Genomic DNA, 23,406 nt, shown 5'->3' on the forward strand with positions numbered 1-23,406 from the left:
AGTGAGATGGGATTTGGGCTTAACTTCATTAGCTACGCCTCAGTCTGGGGCCCATAGATTATGACTAATTAATCAGCTTACTGTGGCTTAAACACCACTACACAGAAAAGAAGAGTCTTATCTGTCAACACGCTAAAAAGATTTCACTCCCGTCATCTTTTCTTTCCTTAACACGCTCGACACAAATTCCTCCTCTCCGCGTCCTTTGTTGCCCAAAGATTAGCTTGACACACGCAAGCGGCTGCAACACAACCAGCTGGAATGGACGCTTTAACTTGGCTGAACGCTGGTGCCTCCGAGGTGGAGATGTGAGCTGCTTTGTGTGCCGGAGTTTCTCTTGTATGCTATGATATGGTCTGTTAAGAAAGAAAGAGAACACTGAATCAAGCCGCTTGGCTAAGAGACTATAGGGACCTACGAAATCTGTTTTGTTTTTGTCCATGTTTTTTTTTTTTTTTTACATTCTCTTTTTTTATTCCATTTTATAATTGGAAAAATAAAACTGAAATTATCAAAAAAGGTGTCTAATCAATTTATAAAATTATGCCATTCCCAATATTGCCTTTCATACAGTGTGTAATGTGGCTCTATGCGAATGTAAAAAAATCTGCAAGGTTGTAAAGCTGAAAGTGCACGATAAATACAATTATTGTCTCCCAAAATAAAGAATCGACTCTCTATAGCCTTAATGAATTGTAATTCGAATCGCATTTCTGTGACGGTGACACGTCACGGAGTAACACATCTGCATAATGCGCGCCTATGTTAGAACAACTTGACCCCGCCCACAAACATGTCATTCTACTGAAGAGTCATTCTAGGAGACTCCCAAAACAATATTAGGACCCTTAAAAATGGCATAACAGGGGCACTTTAACATAAAATGAACTATTTTTTTCTAAATTCTACTTTATAAAACTTTAATATTAAATAAATGCAAAAAAAAAATCTAAATTCATTTTTTTATTATATAGTATTTTCCCATTTAAATTTTTATGGATTCTGTTTATAATGGTAAAAATGTAATTATCTGGCGATAGTCTTTTGGAAAGCATGCCAACATACAGCGCAGATGTGCTTTGGGTGTCCCAAGTTTGAATCCCACCTTGTGGACTTTTCCCGATCCTGTTCCCCTCTCTCTACCCCATTCGCTTTCTGTCATATCACAACTGTCTTATCACAAGAAAAAAAAAACATTATCAAAAGAGATGTCTAAGCAATTTAATTCATAATGCTTTAACAAAATTAATTAATCTTAGTTTTTTTCAAAATTCCATTTTTCTCACGGAAAATCCATGTTGCCCATTTTATTTTATTTATTTGTATTCAATTTTAATGGCTTAATTAAAATGTAATCATCAAAAAGGATGTCTAAACAATTATATAATAATTTATTTTTTTTTCTAAATTAGATTCAGTGTTTTCCCATTTACATTTTTATAGATTCAGTTTTTAATTATAAATTTAAAATGCAATTACTAAAAATATAACATTTAATTTATAAAATAAATAAAATAACAATAGTAAAAATAGTAATAAAAAAAAAAGTATTTTATATCTGTTTCTTTCTCTCTTTTTTTCCCCTGAAATTCATTTTTTTCTCATTTTAAATTATTTTGGATTGCCTTTTAATAGTTTAATTACATTGTAATAAAAATGTGTTGAATTAATAAAACCTAGTTTAATAATTTATTAAAATATTACAATAACAGTGCCCTTTGAAATGTCATTTTTCAGATATTACACTTCTGACTTAAAGTGCCCCTATTATGGAGTTTTGGAAATCAAATTTCATGCAGTGTGTAACACCGATCTAAATAAAAGGAGGGGTTTGGAAAAATGAATTGTTGTTTGAGAGTCACTGAGCAAGTAAGGTAGAAATAAATGCATATTATAAGACAATTAAAGTGTTTTTGACCTTGCATGCCTGTCAACCTGTTGTTCAGGACTCCCAAAACCAAAATATGTCCTTTCATTACCTATAATAGAGGCACTTTAAATACAAAATTTTCAAAAAGAAATGTAGTTAATTGAATAAATGCATTAAAAAATATATCTTTTAAAACGCAATTAAATTAAATGTAAATAATTGTGAGATGCACAGCCAATCTGAGTTCAGTACTGAATGAAGTTAACATACCAAAGACTTCACCGAACTCTAATGCTAATGCTAGACTAAGGTGGTATTTACACACAACAACAGGTGAATTCAAAAGACCCTGAGCAAGAGCTGGTCTGTTATTACATCAATTAAATGGGAGGCAGTAAAAGGTGCACCTTGTGACAGCAGAGGCGGGAAAGCGTGGGGCGCCAGTTGTCGTAGTTTAACCCAGACACAAAATCATGGCGGTTTTATGCCTCCGCTTCACGTTCTTTGACAGCGCTCTGTCAGCGGTTTGGAGTCTGTTTGCAGTGCTAAGAGAGATTCCTCACTCCGAGGCGGGGCAAGGCGAGGTGAGGCACGCAGAGACCCCCCCAAATGCAGACGCCATAGTGTTTCAAGTAGGACGATACCTGTTCACATCACCCGGCCCTGCTGAAACCAGGAGTAGCTGCTTCCTGTGAACCGGTCTGTCCGGTTGATCCACACAAGTGAGAATAATGCTTCCTACACCATCAGTATTCTCGGTTTTCCCCTATTATACCGATCACTGTGAGCCATTCAATCAGATAAGGAGCTACAGTGTGAGCTAAAAATGAAACAACATCCTCGGGTCAGAGACATGCGAGATAAAGAAAAGGAAAAATGTACTTTACAACATGTGCCAAGATGTGTTCATGTTTCATAGGGTTTTCAAAGACTTTGATGCAAACTTCAGGAAGTTTACATTTAAAAATGGTGTAACCATTAACATTTTTCTTGAATACAGCAAACTAACGCGTATGATAAATTATAAGTCAAGTAATCGAGTAATGTGTTTTTCTGTAAAAAAAACGAAACATTCAAACAGCTCACTAACGGAGTAATCTTTCAGAGTGGTTTGAGACAAGCTCTGAACTGCAGGTAATAACACATTTTAATGTAACTTTGAGTAAATAAGTTAGACAGGAGCTTCAACTACACAAAACACTGGGACACAGAGCAAACAAGGGTTTGAGATGATGGACGGGCAGGAATAGATAGAATAGAATAGGGAGGGAGGAAGACAAGAGAAAGCAAACAGGATCTGTAATAATTTGCACATTCATGCATCAGGGCTTATGCCAATTTGTCAGATCAGTGGACGGATGCTGAGCACAGTTCATAACCGCGCTCCATTCCAATGAAGACACAGCCCGCAGCGCCGAGCGAGACCATCATAGACTCGCACACTCCCCTGGGCCTACAGTCGACCCGGTCACGAAGCAGCACATCTGCAAAGCACAGCGCTGACGACACGAGAGAACCAAACAGAAGGAGAGAGAGAACATCAGATAAGAGGGGATTTGTCCTACCCTGCAACAGTAATTTACCAAACCGATTCTCCCAAAGCCCATCAGTCCAGATCTGTGTGAGATTAAATGACTCAGCCAGAGCCCGGCTTTAACACAGCCAATCACAGGCCGTCTCTCTGCGCTGACTCTAGGCTACCTCTTCTAATCAAACAACAATAATTTATTTATTTTTTTAAACTAGGAGATTAAACCGAACACCATTATTCTTGTGTCTCCCTCCAGGAGAGCGGCAGACTGTTGAGTGTGTGATCTGAAGATCTGCTGTTTGTAATCGCTTGCGCTCTTCCTCTTTTGATCCTGGTTATGTTCGTTGGTTTGTTTGGTTACCTTGTTCCACCCTGCAGGTAGTCAAGTACCCATAATGCCTATCAAAACCATCTCCGCAATCCTCTCTCTGCGTGCAGGATTTCTGCAATTTCTCCTCAGTCAATGTCAAATTCTCCCCGAGGCAGAGTCTCGCTCATTGACAAACAGATCTGGACATGTCGTTTCAAACAAAAAACGACCAGAAACCAGGCCCTCGGAAATGTTCTCCAATAAAAGAAACTCAATTCTGACATTTTCTGACAAAAAGTGAGCGGCGCTTACCAATGCTGCTCACTGTCATAATGCTGTGTTATGTGATTGCTATGTTGGTACAGTGCTAGCTGGTTGCTCGCTGGTAGTGTTAAGCAGTAGTGAATCCAGTAGTTTAATCGTTTGTTTTTAAAGGAAACCCATTTTTTTTTTACAAGTTGAATTTATTCTTTAGGATCTTAATGGAAAGTATATAACATACTTTGGTTAAAATTTCTCAATGATAGTGTAAAAAAAAACAGCCCTTTTCACAGCAAGCCATTTCAGTGCATTTCCCTTTAAATGCTAATGAGCTTTGCTGACCCCGCCCCTCTGTTCAACGGGGTGACACCCAGTTCTCTGAGAGACTGTAAACTTTAGCCACATTCATCACGAGACTTGCTAACTAGCACAATATTAGGAAGGCAATTTGCAATATTCATAAAAAAAAACGTATACTCACTTCTTCTGTAGGTGAAGCTGAATCACAAATGCTTTGCGTGAACATAAATGCTTTTAGGTAGATCGGGGGACACATTCACTTCAGGAGCAACCATAATCCACTTCAGTGGATCAGATGTTGGGAGTAAATGATGACTGCTATGCTCCCACAAATGCTTAAGAGTCATTATTGTCTACATCTGCTCAGTCATCAAAACAATGGCGGACTGATGAGAGCTCACTCAGGGCGGGTCTAAGGTAAAACACCAGTGTCAATCAACAATCGTGGGAGGAGCCTGGGTCTGTGTGACTTCACACAGCCAATAATCTGAAAACAGCTTGATTTGAAAAAAGGGATCTTGTTTATCTGGATTTAAAAAAAGGCACTAGGTGGCAGAATGTAAAAAGGGGTTGGGTTTAAAGGCCTTATGCTGTGTTCACACCAAACGCGAATAGAACGTCTGGCACGAATGATTTCAATGTTAAGTCAATGCAAAGGGAGTGTCTGGAGGTGTCGCGGCGCGAATGAGGCATTTAGCATGGCGCGATACACACATTAAGCGTGACTAGTGCTTTTTGTGCATTTAAGCATTTGACGCAAATTCGCATCTGACGCCAGAGTTGAAAAATGTGAACTTTGGCATCAATTCGCGCTGCGTTAACCAATCAGGAGCCTGCTAGGAGTCACTCATTCAACATGGAGGAACAACTGATGTTGTCAGTGAGTGAGCAGTCAACCGGAGCTATATGACAAAAGTTCATATTTCTATAGAGACAGGAATAAAAAGGACCTATATATATAAAACATATTAAGAGATTAATTGAATAAAGGCCAAAGATAAGAAACGTTTCGCTTCACCCCAAACAAATTATATTTTATCTTGAACCACTAAAGAGACATCAGAGCCAGCGGCAAATGTCAGAAGGTCTAGCCGAGGTGAGGCTGCTCTTGGCGGATACATGATCACTGAGCTCCCGCTGATCGCATGGAGTTCATCTAATTCTCGTCTAAAATACTTTTAAAACTACATTTCATGACACGATAAGAGTAACATTTTGAAAATTATCCAAATAAAAATAGCAGTTGAAAATGTGAACTCAGCTGGCAGAAGCCCCCCCATGACGCGAATTTGCGTCTGTTGTGAATTTCACAACAATAATAGAATCCAGTCATACAAATTTAGTTTATTGTATAGAGAAAAATTAAAATTAGATCAGTTCACTTCGAAGCACAAATATAAATCCTGTATGTTCTGAATGTCTGTGTGTGAATTAATGGTGTAGATACACCTTTTTTTTTTTTCACTAGTTTTGTTTACTACACACAGTAGTAGGTTTTTAGTGGCAGTGGGTAGGGGTGTTCCGATCACGATCGGCCGATCGTTAATGCGCATCTCCTCAGTAAAGCCGGTTTTCTAATCAGCGGTTAATTCCATCAGGTGCGTGATTTCACATAGAGCAGCTGTTACTACACAGAGCCGTTGTTAATAGAGAAGATGGGCCAATAAACGCTGAAAATTAACTTGATTTGCGCATCTTCTCTATTAACAACGGCTCTGTGTAGTAACAGCTGCTCTATGAGAAATCACGCACCTGATGGAATTAACCGCTGATTAGAAAACCGGCTTTACTGAGGAGATGCGCATTAACGATCGGCCGATCGTGATCGGAGCACCTCTAGCAGTGGGAACATAGTTTCATGCCACAGAGCTTCTCTTAAACCAGAGACAGTAAATAGACTTGTGTTTTTAGCTAAAAACTTGTATAAAAAAATATATATATATATATAGATTTTTTTTTTCTTTTTTTTTTTCTTGATATATCACCGTGGCCTAGTTTGAAATTGGTTTTATACGTTTTGTCCTGTCATGCTGTCACATGCTTGAGGTATTCGGCCAATCACAATTCACAGCTGGACAGCTGGCCAATCAGAGCACAACTAGCTTTTGTGACCGATGAGCTTTGTGAAAACCGGTGCGTTTCAGAAAGGCAGGGAATAGACGAGCAACAATAATGTACACTTTTTGAACCTTAAACTGCATAAACCCATTTCATTACACCAAATAATGTTATTTTTAGCAATGTCATATGACCCCTTTAAAATAAAAAGAAACCTAACAAACGAATACACTTCATCTACAGCGATATCATTGACTTGATTGCAAATAAATGCACAGACACTATTTAACTGAACAGAGATGACATCACTGAATTCAATGATGAACTGCCTTTATCATTTTGCATTATTGACACACTGTTTTCCTTATGAATGTTGTTCAGTTGCTTTGACGCAATGTATTTTGTTTAAAGCACTATATAAATAAAGGTGACTTGACTTGACTTAATAAAAATAGGCAAAACCACATAACAAAATTACCTTTCATTAATTATAGTAAATTTAAATTAATATCAGCAAATAAATCTATTTCAAATTATTATTATTAACAATTATAGCATATAAATAGTCCAAAGAGCCAGAAGTCATTATGATATTCTGGTGCCCAGACATGGATGTATTAATGGACAGGCATAAATCGTACATTTTGCCACAGAGAAAAAAATAATAGCATGCCTCTCACCACATGATATAGGGCATCATTCACGTCTGTAGCTGTAGCAAACGGTGCAGGACAAGGTACACTCTGAAAAGTCTAACACTTAGTGTTATAAAAACATATAGGTGATAGAAGCAGTGATGCCCGCCTTAGCAAACACCACTAATAATTGACAAAATGGGGTGTAAAGCAGATACACAGCTGAAGGAATGGAGGCATGACATCAGAGGGCTGTGATTTTCAGAGAAAACTGGCATGACGGCTGCAGTCGACATTTTAAAGGTCAAGGCATCGCAGCAAATCCAAAGGTACATTTTTGTAAGCTTTGCCCACACCGCAGGGAATCGTTAACAGACAAAAGGCCCACGCTCCCCCAGGACCTAGACAGGATCCAACAGCCAAACCGCACAGATCCTGTGTCTGTCTTTTAGCAGTGATGTGAAAAAAAAAAAACAACAAACAGAAACGGAACACCAGGACTGGTTTCCTCCTGAACTGCACTAAACTCAACGCAGACTCACTTCTCCCCTCGACCTCTCCAGATCAGGGTTCCTCTCACCCCTGACCCTACGGAGAGCAAGAGAGAGAAGGGGGTTCTGGATTTGCTTGGTTAGATTTGCACAAAGCCTGCTCCATGGGACACTGCAGGAAATGCATGATTACAGTCTGTTTTTGCCCTCTTTCAAACATCCTTGTTTGTTTGGCTTACACGGAGGCTAGTCACAAATGTAATGAGGAGAAATGCATGTTGACAACACGTCTCAGAGCGTTCGCATGGTGACTCATCCAATCTGGACCGGTTATGTCAACAGAAAAAGTGGGCGGCGCAGAGACCCGTCCCTCTTCTGCACGCCCCTCTTATTTCAGCTCTTGTATCACATATGCAGCATTGAAACGCAACAAGAGCTGGGCCGTACCGGACCAACTGCATTCCACCACTAATGTGTTTTTACATGACAAGGTACATGCATTCCCCTGAAATTCATCAAAACCACAAACTATCATTCTCCATTCTTATTTAGATAACTTCTCTTGACGACAACATATTGTGTCTAGTACAGCTAATATTTTGCCTGAACAACCCTGATGGTGTTTTGAGTTCTACTGTCAATGAGTGTCGAGGATAAGGACAACTTTAAAACATGTATTTATGTTGGTTTCATATGGTTTTGAAAATCATTTAATGAATTGAGTGTCATGTGGTGTAACCACCAGTGTTGTTATTGTTAACTAAACCCAAAAAAATCATGTTTCTTGGTTGAAATAAAGCTGAAATAAAATATTAGATGAAAAACTAAAATGATAATTAGAAATGTTGCCTTCTATATTTAATATAGCTACACATAAATATAAAAAGTAAAACAAAAGCAAATCAAAAATGGTTACATTCAAATTAAAAAAATACAAATAAAATTGAATTAAAAATAGTAATTAATACAGTATATAAATAATTCCATAACACCGGTAACCACCAAGTTAAAAGTAATATATTTTTTTCCATTACACCATATATAATTATATAATATTCTTAAGATATTAATTCTTGTTTTACATTTGTTCCCGTTTTTGTTCAGTTACACCACATGACTTTGATTTGCCAAAGAAAAATACAATAAAGATTGTAATTATTATTACTGAAGTATTTTGTAAGCCTTTACTCAGCCTTTTGTTCCTTTTAGCATGACAATTGCATCACTCTGACATTTTTGACTTAATGCCACAAAAATATATATTTTACATGAGAAAAAATGATCATGGAAGAGTAAATCAATAGATCAGGACTCATCATGCATGGAACCTCTTATTGGTTTTCAACAAAGCTTGTCATCTAAGGGTGGGTTTTTGGTTTATAGACACTCATTTCCCTTCTGAACAGTTTTTAATTTTGCCTGCACTTCACAGCTGATTCTCCAGATAAAGCTCAAGCTCCAAGCCAACATAAAACAAGGCCCTAAAAATTGATTCAAGTTACATATAGATCCAACAAAAGGTGCAATAACTCTCCCGTCACATGTCTTAAATGTAATAACTATTATTACAGTGGGAGTGAGGTTGAGAGTGCTCCTGACATTTGAAGTAATTGTTCTTTGTGGTCTAGTAGTCCCTGAGGCAAAGGTCGTGACGTTCCTGTGTGTCGCCTTGGATCCTGACAAGCCATCTGCTTGACACCAAGGCCGACTACAATTGTTTTTTTTAAATGCTACACTTGGAGCAAGAGTTAAAAATATCAGAAACAGACCCCAAAGAGGCAACAAATCAAGCTCTCGCTGTACAAAAGCAAGCTAACATTTTGAAAAACTACGCCGGTGTAGTTATATGACAGCTCTGGAGCTTTCAATTTCCAGCCAGATTGCACAGATAGCCGTTTAGCAACTGGAAGTAGAACTAAATAAACACAAATCTATTCCCTCTTGTGAGAAGCCATATGGAAGTGCTGAAATAAAGCGAAAGCCCTTTTCCGCCAGCCTGAGAAGCACTTGACTCTTGCTGTCTCATATGAATCTCATCCATCTTCCCAGCCATGACGCTGCTCGTTTTATAGCTCCTTTCCCGCTTGCTGGCGATAGCTAAGTGTGACCAAGATGACAAGCCGTTGCAGGGGCGCTCGATAACACCAGGCCCAGCACCTTTAAGCAACGCAGCACTTACTCATGAGCGAGCGTCCGGCCGGCACTGTCGCCAGATAAGGAAAGAGCTGGCCAGATAAAAAAAATGCTCCCAGATGGTTCTCTTATCGCATGATTTAAGGAGATGTGTTGGTCAGCAGATGAATCACCTAAGATTATGGACGTGATATTATGTTGCTTTTCAGTGAACCCCCGGCTCTGTGTAGTGTGAAGCATGTGAAGGAGATTTACTACTAATCACAGAACCGGCTTTAATGACGAGATGCGAATGACAATCGCATGCGATTAACTGCACAACACTTTAATGCTATTATTATTATTTTATTTTTTTGTTAAATATGTCAGTTTCTAAAGAGTTCACTGCTTATAGCTTGACACAAGTGCTCTTATTGTTACCTAAAACTAATTAAAATGAAGCTGAAATCAAATAAAATACAAATATTAGATTAAACTTATCGTTAACTAAAACCATTCAAATTAATTTCTTCCACTGAAATAAAGCTAAAATAAATCAATAGTATTAATTAGAAATATTGCCTTGACAGCAAACTGAAATAACTTTAATAAGTTTAAGTCGTAGTAATAAAATGACTAAAATTTTAAACTAAATGAATGATTGAAAATCTGAAGAAACAAATAAACAAAAACAAATAACAAAAGCACAATACAATGTCGCAACAAAACAAACAAAAAAAATGTATTTCAAAAATATATACAATAAAAGTGTATAAATAACACTAAAATAACAATGCTAAAAACCAGCTTGAAATGTCACAGTTAAATGCCACGGATGTCCAATGGCTTTCTAAACATTTTAATTAAGAATTTATGGTGCAATCTAAGCACATCAGGTTGTTAGGCTGCTAATTAAAGTGTCGCTGCTAAAATATCAAAGCTGAAATTAAAATGTAAAAAATATATTATAATAAAATGGCTACACTTGTAAACTATTCAGCTGTCTAGCTGACTATTGTGATCCATCCCTCCAGGACCTCCTTAAGACCTTAAAACTAGTTTGTACACCACAGACTTGTTGATATTGCTATGTCAAAATTTATGTCAAAATTTGCCGAACAACATTAAATCAGACCGAAACTCAGGGCACCTTAGAGATCTGTGCAACAGTTGTGACTATTACTCAGACTGCCTCTACTCTTTCCAGCCCTAATTTTATTCAAACACTGTCTGCCTCCGAGGTCATTTCAAGACGGCCAATTGCTTTACTCCACCCTTGTGGTGACTGAATTCGCTCAGTAAGCACCGGGCAGTGTTAAAGGCCACTGCAATCGTAACGAAGTTTCTGCGAGCAGACAGCCTCATCTAACAGCTTCTGACAAGGTGCTGGCCTGCTGGCACCCCGGGCGCCTGCCGGAGTTAAAGCACAGACGTAAAGAGATGGGAAGAGGGAACTGAGATTAGAGGACCACTGCAGGAACTCATGATAGCATAATGCCTTCACTCGTTCACACATTTGGGCATTTTCAAACCCCCTTCTCTCATGACTGCTCATCTTCTCATGATTAAACCTGTCATATCTAATTATACGTTACACTGCAGTGACTTTCTCCCTCCATTTCTGCCTGGAAGGTGGACATGCGAGTCACAGTTTAAGCTATAAAAGAGTTTCTAAACGGCAAATGTAATTTAATTTATTTTTATCTGAAAAAGTCATGATCAAGAAGACTACTTGTAGTCTTTGGAGCTGTACTTGCACAAATTAATCACGTACTAGAATGCCAAGTAAAAAGAAACAAATCTTTTAAAAAAAATCTAGTATTTTTAAAGTTTTTTTTTAAAAGGAAAAACTTTAAAGTTTTGAAAAGTTAATATTATGTAGTGCAACCATTAAAGTTATCATTTTTATATGCTGATTATTCTAATATGTTTAATATTAAGAAACATTTCTAATTATATAAACATTATTATTAATGCTGAAAGTTGTGCTTCTTAATATCTTTGTGGAAATTGGGATGCATTTAATAATAAATCATAAATAAAGTTCAAAAGAACTGCATGCATTTTAAAGAATTTTTTGCAACATTAATAATATTAAAAAAAACTATATTGGTATAAAATACTTTAGTGTCACATTTCATGAATGTAAAGTGTCCTTGCTGAACAAAATGTTTATATAACAACGTGAAATTATACATTTTAAGAGCATTACTGAACTTGACAGAGACTTTTATATTCTGCATTTTGGTTGGACCACATGACTTTGTTGGTCAGACAAATGACATCAAATGACTCCAGGTAAAGTTTTTTCAAATTAATAATAAAAGAGTAAGCCTACTTAAACCTCCTCAGGTTTACATTCTTTTAATAACATTATTTCTTAAGCATATCAGTTGCACCACCCTGACATATGTGATTCTATGATACAGAGACAAACCACATGTTCATTATAGAAGATTGTATTTAAGCAATAGTGTAAATTGCATTTTTACTACTTTTTTTTTATAAATAGACCGATCTAAGAAAGAAGAGCAAGCCGTTGACCCATAAAATGGATGCCAAACGAAGCACACATTTTTAATTTTGATGAACCGTTGACCGTTGGCAAATTATAGCCGAAGGACCAGAGGTATGTAATAATGTTCATCCCCCACAGAGAGGCCTAACATCCAGCTAAGCCCTTTCATATGGCAGTCTACAACCCTTCTCTCCTTGTTTTTTCACTTACCTCCTACCAGGGGCATCTCTGATGGACATCCTGCAGGAAACAGAGTGCGGCTAAAGGAAAGAGGGGAATCCCAACAATCGCAAAGTAGCGACAAAGACTGCAAGGGCAACTCCAGAGGAAATGGAGGCTGAAAAGTCAAACAAAGAAGGGCGACTGAAAAAAAGTCTTTTTTGGAAGTCACATGCCGAGTGTTTTCTTCCCTATGATATAAAAACAGCAAACACTGGAAACACCAAAACATGTCATAAATCCCAAAAAACTGTGGTGAGTGGGAGGAGGGCAGGAGGCTGTGGCGACGATCCACTCGTATTTCTCTGGCTTGGTGTGAACCAAACACTCACATACCCAAAGCCCAGAAATACAGACGCAAGGAGAAATAGCTTCAGTTTGGCGGGAGGACGTCTGTGGGAGGTGAAATTCCTGAAGGTTACAGAAAGTTCTTCCTGTGGGCCATCTTTGCTCGGTTTCTGCCTGTCTCTCTTTCGTTTCGCAGATGCTCTCATCTGAAGGTAAAATGCCGAGTCACTGAGAGCTGCACTCAAGGCCACAGGAGTGGCTGGAGACAGCAGAGAGACTGATTATTGACAGAATGCACATTGCTGATTCGCACGAGCCAATGCAGTTTCTGGGAACAGGCACCAGGGAAAGGGTTGGGAGGCTGCTTTATGAATATATAACGCTACCAAACCATTTCATGAGAGCTTTTGTACATTGATGCCTACACTTGAGCTGCATCCAAAAAATTGCAAACTTCCTTACTAGTTTGCAAAACAGTAGTAAATCTGAATTCACAGTATTCTTAAAACATTAGGCGAAAAGTTCCCGAATGACTGGTAAGATTCTAAAGTGCTCATCAATGGACACTTTACTATCCCACAGTAGAGGAGTTGTGAATGGCACTGAAGTGACGTAACGAAGTCGTGGCCTAATGGTTAGAGGGTAGGACTCCCAATCGAAGGGTTGTGAGTTCTAGTCTCGGGCCGGACGGAATAGTGGGTGTGGGTAGTGCATGAACAGCTCTCTCTCCACCTTCAATACCATGACTTAGGTGCCCTTGAGCAAGGCATCGAACACCCAACTGCTCCCCGGGCGCCGCAGCATAAATGGCTGCTCCGGGTGTGTGCTCACAGTGTGTGTGTGTGTGTGTGTTCACTGCTCTGTGTGTGTGCATTTCGGATGGGTTAAATGCAGAGCACAAATTCTGAGTATGGGTCACCATACTTGGCTGAATGTCACTTCACTCACTCACTCACTTCACTCACTAATTGACGTGGGTAGGTCACATGACAATGACAACATGACATTCATATGTCACGTTCAAGTAGGGCTGGGCGTAAAGTTGCTTCCATGATTACCGCTAAAATCACCATCACCTGCTTATAATTGGAGTAGCATTTAATAAACAGAGCCGTAGATCGCTGACAAGCTACGCAATATCGCGTTCATTATCCCAGATGAATCGCCTTCGATAATGAACGCGATATTGCGTAGCTTGTCAGCGATCTACAGCTCTGTCTATTAAATGCCGCTCCATTTGAAAGCAGGTGATGACGATTTAGCACTAATCACGGAACCAGATTTACTGACTAGATGCGCATGATCATATCGTTAGATATTTCGCCCAGCCCTACGTTCAAGTCATGTTGGGAATATTTATTTTACTGATATGTTTCAGTATATGAAAAACTGTACTGTATGTATGAGCTCAACACACATAAATGGCACAACAATAATTCCATAAATGAAGTGCAATTTGTTTTTGAATTGACTATCCAACTAGCTAAATTGCATGAGTAAATTATGATACGATATAACTGGATTAACAGCACATTCATAAATTAAACAAAAGAATAAAAAGATGCACACTCTTTATGAATTTGTAGAAGTAGAATTAAGAAATATTGAATCTGTTGTAGAAAAGGTACATAGCCATCTTGCACAGACCAAACTCATTGTATATCATTACGAGTTCCCAAATTGTAAATGCAAACTTGCCAGGGAGATTTAATTTAGGACACATCCTAGGAAACCCAAAGAGCATCCAGGAACTTCTTCGCCATGGACACACTTCTTTAAAACAATGTGTCAGGCAATTGTTGTAAAGTGCTTTAGCGGGCGATTCGAAACTCTCTGACAATAGACAGCTGCCCGCTGTTGATGTGAGGGTTGCCACCCCCTCTTAAAACCCATGACAATGTGTTCATTTCTCCCGAATGCAAATTAAACTTCTAATCAGAGTCATTTTCTTATCAAATCCAGGACATCTAGACACTACTCGGGGCTTCTGGGTAATTTGCAACCATGTTTCATGCGGCATTTCTTACCCCATAGAGAATCTCTCGTTGTTGCCCACTATGATCAAATGCCTCATGTCAAAAAAACAAAAACAAAGGGGGGGTGGGGGGTGTTAGGAGCAGATTTCCTCATGGAAATTCAGATACTCATTAGAAAATGCCAGTTTCCTTTCCTTGTAATCCCGACTCAAACAAGGCAGCAATTCAGAGCAGAAGTGGTGTAATCTAGGGAATGCATGTTAAACCAGCTATAATTAGCTCTTTACATTATCAAACACAACCCAATTCTCCATTCAATTCATGCTCACTTTTTCCTTAAAAAGTTTTTCCCACTTTTTACTCAAACTGTGTTCAGGGTTTAATTCATGTGTAAAAGACAACGTCTGCCTGTGTTAATATGACTTTCAGGTCACTCTGAGAAACATAACAATCCTGTGGAAACTAAGACTGTGTCACAGTGCCATAGCTGGTCAATGCTTTTAGCGGGCGCCCACATCTCAGCCATCTGCTTGTTTTTCCATACAAACACAAAGACTCTGCAGCCTAAATAAAGCTCAGATTCCTCTGTAAGAGAGCAGACATCTGAAACAAATATTGTTTACGATAAACAAGTTTGGGATATAATTAACACAAGGACAGGACTACACTTTTACATTAGAAGTTGAGGTAGTTTGCCATGTAGTCAAACATCAGCAAACCAAATGTATTTGGCCCAAAAAAAAAAAAAAAAGCAAACAAAATGTCATTTTTGGGTTCAGGAAAACATTATTTTTAAATTAAATTATAGACTTAATAAAAACTCTAATTTGATTTTGGGCCATAGTTATTGAGAAGGTTTTGTTATGCGGCTACTAAGGTGTTCAGATTGGTTGAAAAATTAGCTAAGTGAAAAGAAAGCTTAACCAAAGACTATAGAATACGCAGGACGTGTCACTCTTTTTGAATGGGAAAAAAAGTAATGCTCGATATGGCCGCACTATTGAACGAAGCTCCGCCTTCTGAGCAAAAGAGCCAATACCTAATCAGCAAAGTCATCGCATCACTACATTAGAAATCCCAGTTGCCATAGAAACAGTGAGCATTTTGAGATGTGCAATTTCAATTGGGATGCGGACTGGCTGCTCTAGCCTGAACAATACGCTTTTTTTAATTCAATTTGAGCAAAATAATAACAATTATGATTCAGTTGTTGTTAGATATCCTTGGTGAGGCTGCACGATATTGGGAAAAATTTACATTGCGATATTTTATTTTTTTGCGATATATATTGCGATATGAAATAAAAAAAACATTCTTACAAACAAAAATGGGGTGAGCACAAATTTAAACATTGACACCATGGTGTCAATTGATTAATATGCGCGAGGGAGAGAGAGCAAGACAGTGCTCGTGTTGTTTGAAGACATTGAGCGTGCGGCCAGGGCTCGCTTTGCGCGCGCTCTCTCTCTCTCAGGCCGGTGACAGGTGCAATATAAATAGGCGTCGGCTGTATTTCTAGCATGCACGTGTTTTCCGCGTGTCTCACGCAGGCAGTCTGCAAGCTCTAACCTGTTAACATGGGAGCCGAATTAAAAACGGACACGCCACGCAGCTGAGACGCTTGCGCCACGCATCTAGTGTGTCGCCGGCCGTGCGCTCGTGCTCTCTCTCTCTCGCGCATGCTCTTTGGCCCATACAGTTAATGGGTCTCATTCATGAAACATTCGTAAATATACGAGTAAATATCTGAGTGATTTGCGCATAAAGAGAACTTCCCGAAAACTCTTCTCCTGATTCACAAAAACTTCGTAAACGTCAGATGTGATAGTGAAATGTGTGTGTGTGTTAATGAATTCCAATCAGTCGTAAATGGGATGCGCGTGCACGCTCACTCTCAATTACCATAAATCCCGCCTATTAAATCCGACTGACAACTATATATGAGCATCATATTATGACACCAAACGAAGGATTTCAACATGTCTTCTCAAAAGCGACTGAAAAAGAAACATTTCTCAGCTGCAGAAATTGAAGTTTTATTATCAGAAGTTCATTCAAAACGCCACATTTAATTTTCAAGCGTACTAGTGGCGTATGAGGTCCTAAAAAAGGAAGTTTGGAAGCATATTACAGATCCTATTACTGGCTCTCATAATAAAAGTTAAAAGAAAAACCGTATGTAATTAATATATATAATATTTTTTTTCAAAATGCTGTGTAAATATGTACCCGATTAAGGTGAATTAAAATGCAGCCGTATTAATGAGCAAAACGTTCAGACGTTAAATGCACTATTTACGCGTGGCTGGGAGCAGGTGTAGATTTCTTTCGTACCAACTAACATTTGGAAAATACGAACGTTTTAATGAATCCGAAAATTTACGCCAAAACCACTTTACACACGATTTACACAAAAATTAGTTCTGCTCGTGTTTCATGAATGAGACCCATTGAATAACGGATCAACTACGACAGCCTACATCGCACATCCTGCGATGTGACTATCGTGGATTTGTACATCGCGATATCGATGCTTAAACAACACATCGTGCAGCCCTAATCCTTGGTGATTTCAAATATGAAATTTAATCATTAGCTTGGTGAACATTTTTAGAGAATTTGATGTTTCCCATACAAAGAGATAGGAACTGCATTTGCACGCCTGAGAAGCGTTTCAAAGATGGCCGCTGAGTTACATGAATTGTCTTAAAGAAACTTTGACTTGACTTAAAGTACCTAGACATGGCAAAAGTAACTTTCTACATGTAAACTTTGTGTTGTTCATTAATGTGAAATCAACAAATTTATTTATTGAAAAGAACTGACAAAGAAAAAATGATTCATTCTCAAATCAGACAGGACTAGTTCCATTTACTAACAGCTGACAGAAAAAAAAATGCACTTGATTTATTAAATATTGCTTGATAAAATGAAAAATGTCACACTAAATGTTTAAATACTTAGGCCTAATAATTACTAAAATAGGTCTACCACTAAAAACCTACATTATTTCAGGACTATCAATGCTACTACTGAGAAACGGATCTCTGCTATTTGTAGCAAAACTATACACCCAACATTGTTTCAGGGTGATTGCTTAGGCTAAAGGTTTGTTTAAATCCCAACCCTATGAGTATGAGCAATAGTGATGCTTGCCTTAGCAAGCACAACTAATTATTCAGTCGTGACATGCTGAATTCAAAGAGAAAATGGAACTGGAAAAATAAATGAGAAGGATTAAATTACCAATCACCCTTTCTGCAATGTTTGGCAAGTGGACAGGTCTTATGGGCCAGACATTTGGCAGATGAACAGTGGCTAGCACTGTAGGCACAGCAAAAGGGCTTAGATAGATCACAGACGCTTCTGTTCGTGCAAATCACACATATATTAGCAAAGGTGGAAAGCATTTAGAAGATGTGCTTGTCCAGCAAATGTCCCTATTAATACTAATACCAAGTACAAATGAGTCAATTTCATGCTTATTATGGCCAAATCTACTGCTGCGGCTCCAAAATAGCACATACGATGCCTGGACTGGACTGCATAGACGGTGACAGGCTCAGGTTAGCTGAAATATATATGCGAGATAAGGTGAACAGGCTGAGGAATGAGAGATTAAACTCTCTTAAGCACATGACGTTTATCAAGTGTTTCCATCGGCTGTCTCAAAATTGTTTGTGAATTTCTGGGAAAGCAAAGCTGCTCCTACAAAAGATTGCAATCTCATCTCTCTGCCTTCTGTCTACCTGTTTTAAGTTTTGGAGACAATACACAACAACAAATCACTTGAGATTCTGCACTGAATTCCAAAGCAGTCATGGGGGAAACTCCCAAAAATTACAATTCGGTCATCGTTATCACACTCGTGTTTTTCCAAACATTCCCGTCTCCAGCAAAGCAGTTAAAGAAGAATTTCCAGGCTGCTCTTTTCCATTCAATCAAAGTATGTAGCCTAACCATAAAGGAACCATTTGGAACGATATAAAGGTGAGTAAATGACAGAATTATACTTTTGGTTGATCTTTCCCTTTAAAAAAAAAAACGCTCACTGTAAAACCATTAACCGACTCAACTTTTAACCTTTACTTAGAGCACATGCAAGGAGAGGAGAAGCATGGCGGTTGTGTTTGAAGCCGGAAGAGTTTGATTACGTAGAATCCTCCTGCATTCTTCACATTTCAGTCGTGGGGTCTGCGTTCAGAAAAGAAAGATCATAGGAAAGAACACATGCTTCCCTTGAACAAATCTAGAGTCTCTAAAGTTCTGGCTTTGTAACAGAAAGCCAGTGTAACAAGTATGAGCTTAATTAAGCATGTACAGGAATACAGGCACATGCCATCCAAGGACACCGTTTAGAGGAATGTACTTCCAACAAGCCACCAAAAGAGAATCAATTGCCAATTCTGATAAGCACTCATGAGTGAGATTTACTCACAGACAACAGAATGTCTCATCTACTGACTCTTTTTGGCAATTTATCTGGCACAAAAACCTTAAAGGGTTAGTTCACCCAAGAATTCTGTCATTTACTCACTTTAATTTAGATCCAAACCTGTATGTCTGCCTGACAGAAAACACAGAAAGCTATTTTAGAGAATGATAGGGTCCAAACATCATTGAACCCCACTGGCTTTCATTTCAAACTATCCAACCTAAACCTAACTATTCAGTCCACTATTTTGGAGATGCTGATTTCGTACAAAGTCATTTGTAATGTATGTATATATTTTTTTTTTAAAACAGTCGTGCAAATTAGATGTACTAAATGTAAAAACGTAAAACAGTTACGAATGGCATTTGGAGTGTGTTGAAATACCACCGTTTGTGCTACACAAACGAAAGAATGACATGATTGTGAGTAAATGATGACAACATTTTAATTTTATGGTGAACTATCCCTTTAACTGTCCTGTAAAAGTGCCAAATATTAACTGAAATGAGTTTTTCTGCCAATAGTCGGATGGGGAATGGCCCCAGAGTTTGACTGAACAGACATTCCATCCCTTATCGTTCATTCCTGGTTTGATGAACTTTCATCTGCATGGCTTTATCTGAGGAATACCGACTCATTGTTACTCAATCAAGCAGCGTCAACAAATTCCTCACCGTCTGACCTGCGCACTCACTGATATTCTTGTGTATCTTCCAAGCTGCATCACGTCTTCCCTGAAGCAATATCAATATGATTCGATTGATATAACGTTGCCAAGAGGGGGTCAAAACTGATTCCCCTGAATACAGGAAGTCAACACGCGACTAAAAGGTTTCAGCTAAGGACCAGAGTCTAATCTATTGCACATCTGATGTTGAGGTCATCAAGCACACACACACCAGTCTGACATATTTACAACATATTACAACAACATGGACTGTGTCAGATCAAATCTAGGCAGGAATTTACAACAGCTCGATAAACAGTAATCTGAAAAGGATTGGTAAGCGTATCACGTGTACTGATATCAATACATCAGCCAGGTCAATTAATAGGATATTTTGTAATTCTGACATCTGCATTGGGATGTATGTATAATATAAGTAATGCAAGCATCATTATTCTAGACAATATTAATTCAAATTCACTATAATAATTTTTTTAAATATAAAAAATGAATCGGCTACTTCTACTTCTTAAACTACATTGATAAATCAGCCAGATATCAGCCATGCCAATAATCTTTAAGCATTGAATATTGGCTAATAGGCTAATAATAAGCTAGTTCCTACTGCAAAACACTGTAACATCTGGAGTCTGAAATCCTAGGGGTCTGAGTGGGTTGCATCTTCCTCAATTTGATGCAACTTCAGCCCACGGCGATACAGAGGACATAAATGAACATAACATTGCACTGCTTTTTATGAAAAGTTCAGTATATGCTTTTCTGGTCATGTTGAACTACCGTGCAATAGGTCAGGAATGGGCTTCAAACCGGTTCCCCAGCCTGTTGTGAATGTACAGGGAGTAGGTCACTACCAGCTGTTTTTGGAACGTCACCAGCTAGAGGTTTATTCAACCAAAGTCAAACCTTCCTAAACAAACTCTATTCTCTTAGGCTCAAGATTAATAATAACCAAACACTTATACATGCACAGCATTTTCCGATTAAGGTCTAGGCTATTTTGGTCAGTGCTTTATTCTGAAATAGGTGTTTATAATGTAAACATCATAATCCGAATCAAGTCAAGCGTATTCTTTTACAAAAATATTTGACAGGCCATTTACTGTTGTAGTCGTTCTAGACAGTAACCAATTAATTTAATATTTCCATTACAAATAAAAAAAGTGATATTTCCAAAAAATACATTTTTGTGGATGTTGAAGATTCTGTTGTATATTCTGATTAAGTGACTTTTTAATTAACCCGAATTTTGGCGTAATCCAGTTATGTGATGTATTCTAATGTTAACATGAGTCTTAAATAAACAGAATATAATCAAATTCTGAATACATATAAAGTACCGTATCAGATCTAAGTCAAAGCGTCTGTTACATTTGTGTGATGCCAGACAATCGTTCACCCATCTCAGTTTACACAAAACCCAGTAACGATTATGATTTTACAGGCTTTGGTTGGCATAAACCAATTTACCAGAAATTATTTTAAAATGTGTGAAGACTCTTCTTGAACCTTTCATTTGCCACATACTGCCTGTCAGCTGTAAGACTGTGTATCTGAGCACGGATGTGAGAGCATGTTAAAAGGCAAAGGTGTAACAAACTCCTGATCTAGGTGAAGGAATATGAAACCAATCATAAAATATCACATGCAAACCAGTTTTACTTAAACAGAATAACAAATCTACATACGCTCCTCTAGTTTCCTCTCAATAAATAGCTCAAGTTTGCATAGCCTTACAGGATCCCCGAATTGGGAAATGTAGATGAAGGAAAAGAAAAAAGACTGGCGCATACCACAGCATGCCTTGCTCTCTCTTCTCTTGGACTCCTTTATCTGCAGCAGTAACCGGCTCAGAAATTCATCAAGATGAGGAATAACAATAATACTAGTCCAGCAGTAGTCCCATAAACATCGGCGTTTCGCTTCTGCGGCTGTCCGATCGCAATGCAATCTCTTCTTTCAGTGACTGATTGTATTCTGAAAGTTTTCAACAATCTGGTCTGTGGTTCTCTTCCCGAACGCAGCACAAAAGACAAAAAAGCATCGAGGAAAACCCAGACAGGAATATCAGATCACTGTTTCTTAATGGAAAGGAAGGGGGCGTTGAAGGACAGAGAGGGAAAAACAGCCTTGTATCGTTGTGTCTTCCCTTGGGTTCACCACGTTGTTTTTGAGCACTTATAATTTCCTTTGTTGTGTCCAAAACATCTCGAGTTGTCCATATGTTTATCACACATTTCCGCCGTCGGCACGCGGTCTGCGCGGAACAGCGCGAGTCTCCAGCGGAAAGAAAAAGACTTCTCCCAGCATTAAGACGAGATTCAGTGACGGAGCGCGTGTGAATGTGTGCGTTAATGTGTTTTTTCGGCTTCCCAATAATGGCGGCCCTTCTCCCGTTTTCGGTCTCTCCTCCCTCCTCTGTAGTCTCGCGCATGGACACAATTACCGCACACACACACGCGAGCTCACACACGGTTATTATTATTATAACGCCAGCATACATAACTAAATATGCTGTTATCAGAGTGGAATTAGGACTGGTGTTATAATTGTTGCTTTTTCTTATGAAAACAAATAAGATGCTAGTCAGTAACAAACATTCTCCACAGAGGAGAGGATGGGAGTGTTGCCACAAGGGCTCAATCTCAGAACTGTACAAGTCCAGGCAGTCAGCCTCCAAATGTAAATAATAAATCAAATAAAAGATGAAATCAAATAATTAGAAAAGGTTTTCTTTCGGTTTATTTTATTGATTTATTTTATTGATTTATTTATTTAAATTAATTTAGTTGGTTGGTTTTTAGCTGAAAGGTTCCCAGGACAAGGGTATTTTTCATAAAAGTAAATAAATCATAAAGTTATTTCACCATAGTAATTATAATTTAATAAAACTAAACTAAAAATGTTAAAGGAAATAAAGCTGAAATAAAACAAAATGAAATATTACATGAAAACACTAAGGAAATGTAAAAAAGAATGTTTAAGTTGAAGCACTAAAAGTAATAACAGTAAATAAAATATAACATATATTAAATAAAAACTAGTAAAAATTTTAAGGAAAATAAAAAAATAAAATGACAAACATATCAAAGATAATGAATGGTTAAAAAAATTATATATATATATATATATGTGTGTGTGTGTATATATATATATATATATATATATACTAAAATAATGTTGGTTGTCACATGGTTGGACACATTAAATTGTTTTACTGTTTAAAATTTGATGAAAAGTCAAAAATATGCTATTTAATGGCAGGGTCCATTGTGACAACTTGCCCCAACATAATTTTCCCTCAGCTTTAAACTATTGTTGCCTCCAATTTCTGTTACTGTGTTTCTGTTCAGTTCTTACGTTCTCACCATCATATTGTGAGTTCAACCAGAGAGAGTCTTTGGGGTAAAAGTTTAATAAAAGTTCTCATGCTTTCTGTTTTTAGCTATAAGTAGTCCTACAAAACTATATATGCAGTGTGGTTTTAATATTACAGAAACAAAAGCTAAATGAAGTGATTTGCAGTTAATCATAGTATTTATCATGACACCATTAAAAAAAAAAAAAACAGCGGCCTTCCACACAGTGCTTTTGGTGAAGTGTAGAAACTGCGAAGGTCTCTGCTCCCACCTCTGGACTGCAGCTGAAATATTTCTACGTCCCAAATGCCACCACATTCTTCGCTCTCACAGTTGTGCAATCTCTGAACAATCAGAG

The 23,406-nt window shown here is 38.0% G+C and overlaps 1 protein-coding gene across 1 annotated transcript in view; it reads right to left on the bottom strand.

Moving 5' to 3' along the window:
* Positions 1 to 22,151, bottom strand: part of arhgap35a (Rho GTPase activating protein 35a) — a 74,282-nt gene extending 52,131 nt beyond the window's left edge. Inside the window, exon 1 of the mRNA XM_026282748.1 lies at positions 21,483 to 22,151. The gene's annotated coding sequence lies outside the window, so the exon portion shown is untranslated. The remainder of the gene's footprint in view (positions 1 to 21,482) is intronic.
* Between the last annotated feature and the right edge of the window lie 1,255 nt (positions 22,152 to 23,406).

This window comes from Carassius auratus, chromosome 15 (genome assembly GCF_003368295.1).
Source record: "Carassius auratus strain Wakin chromosome 15, ASM336829v1, whole genome shotgun sequence".
In the NCBI taxonomy this organism is placed as follows: domain Eukaryota; kingdom Metazoa; phylum Chordata; class Actinopteri; order Cypriniformes; family Cyprinidae; genus Carassius; species Carassius auratus.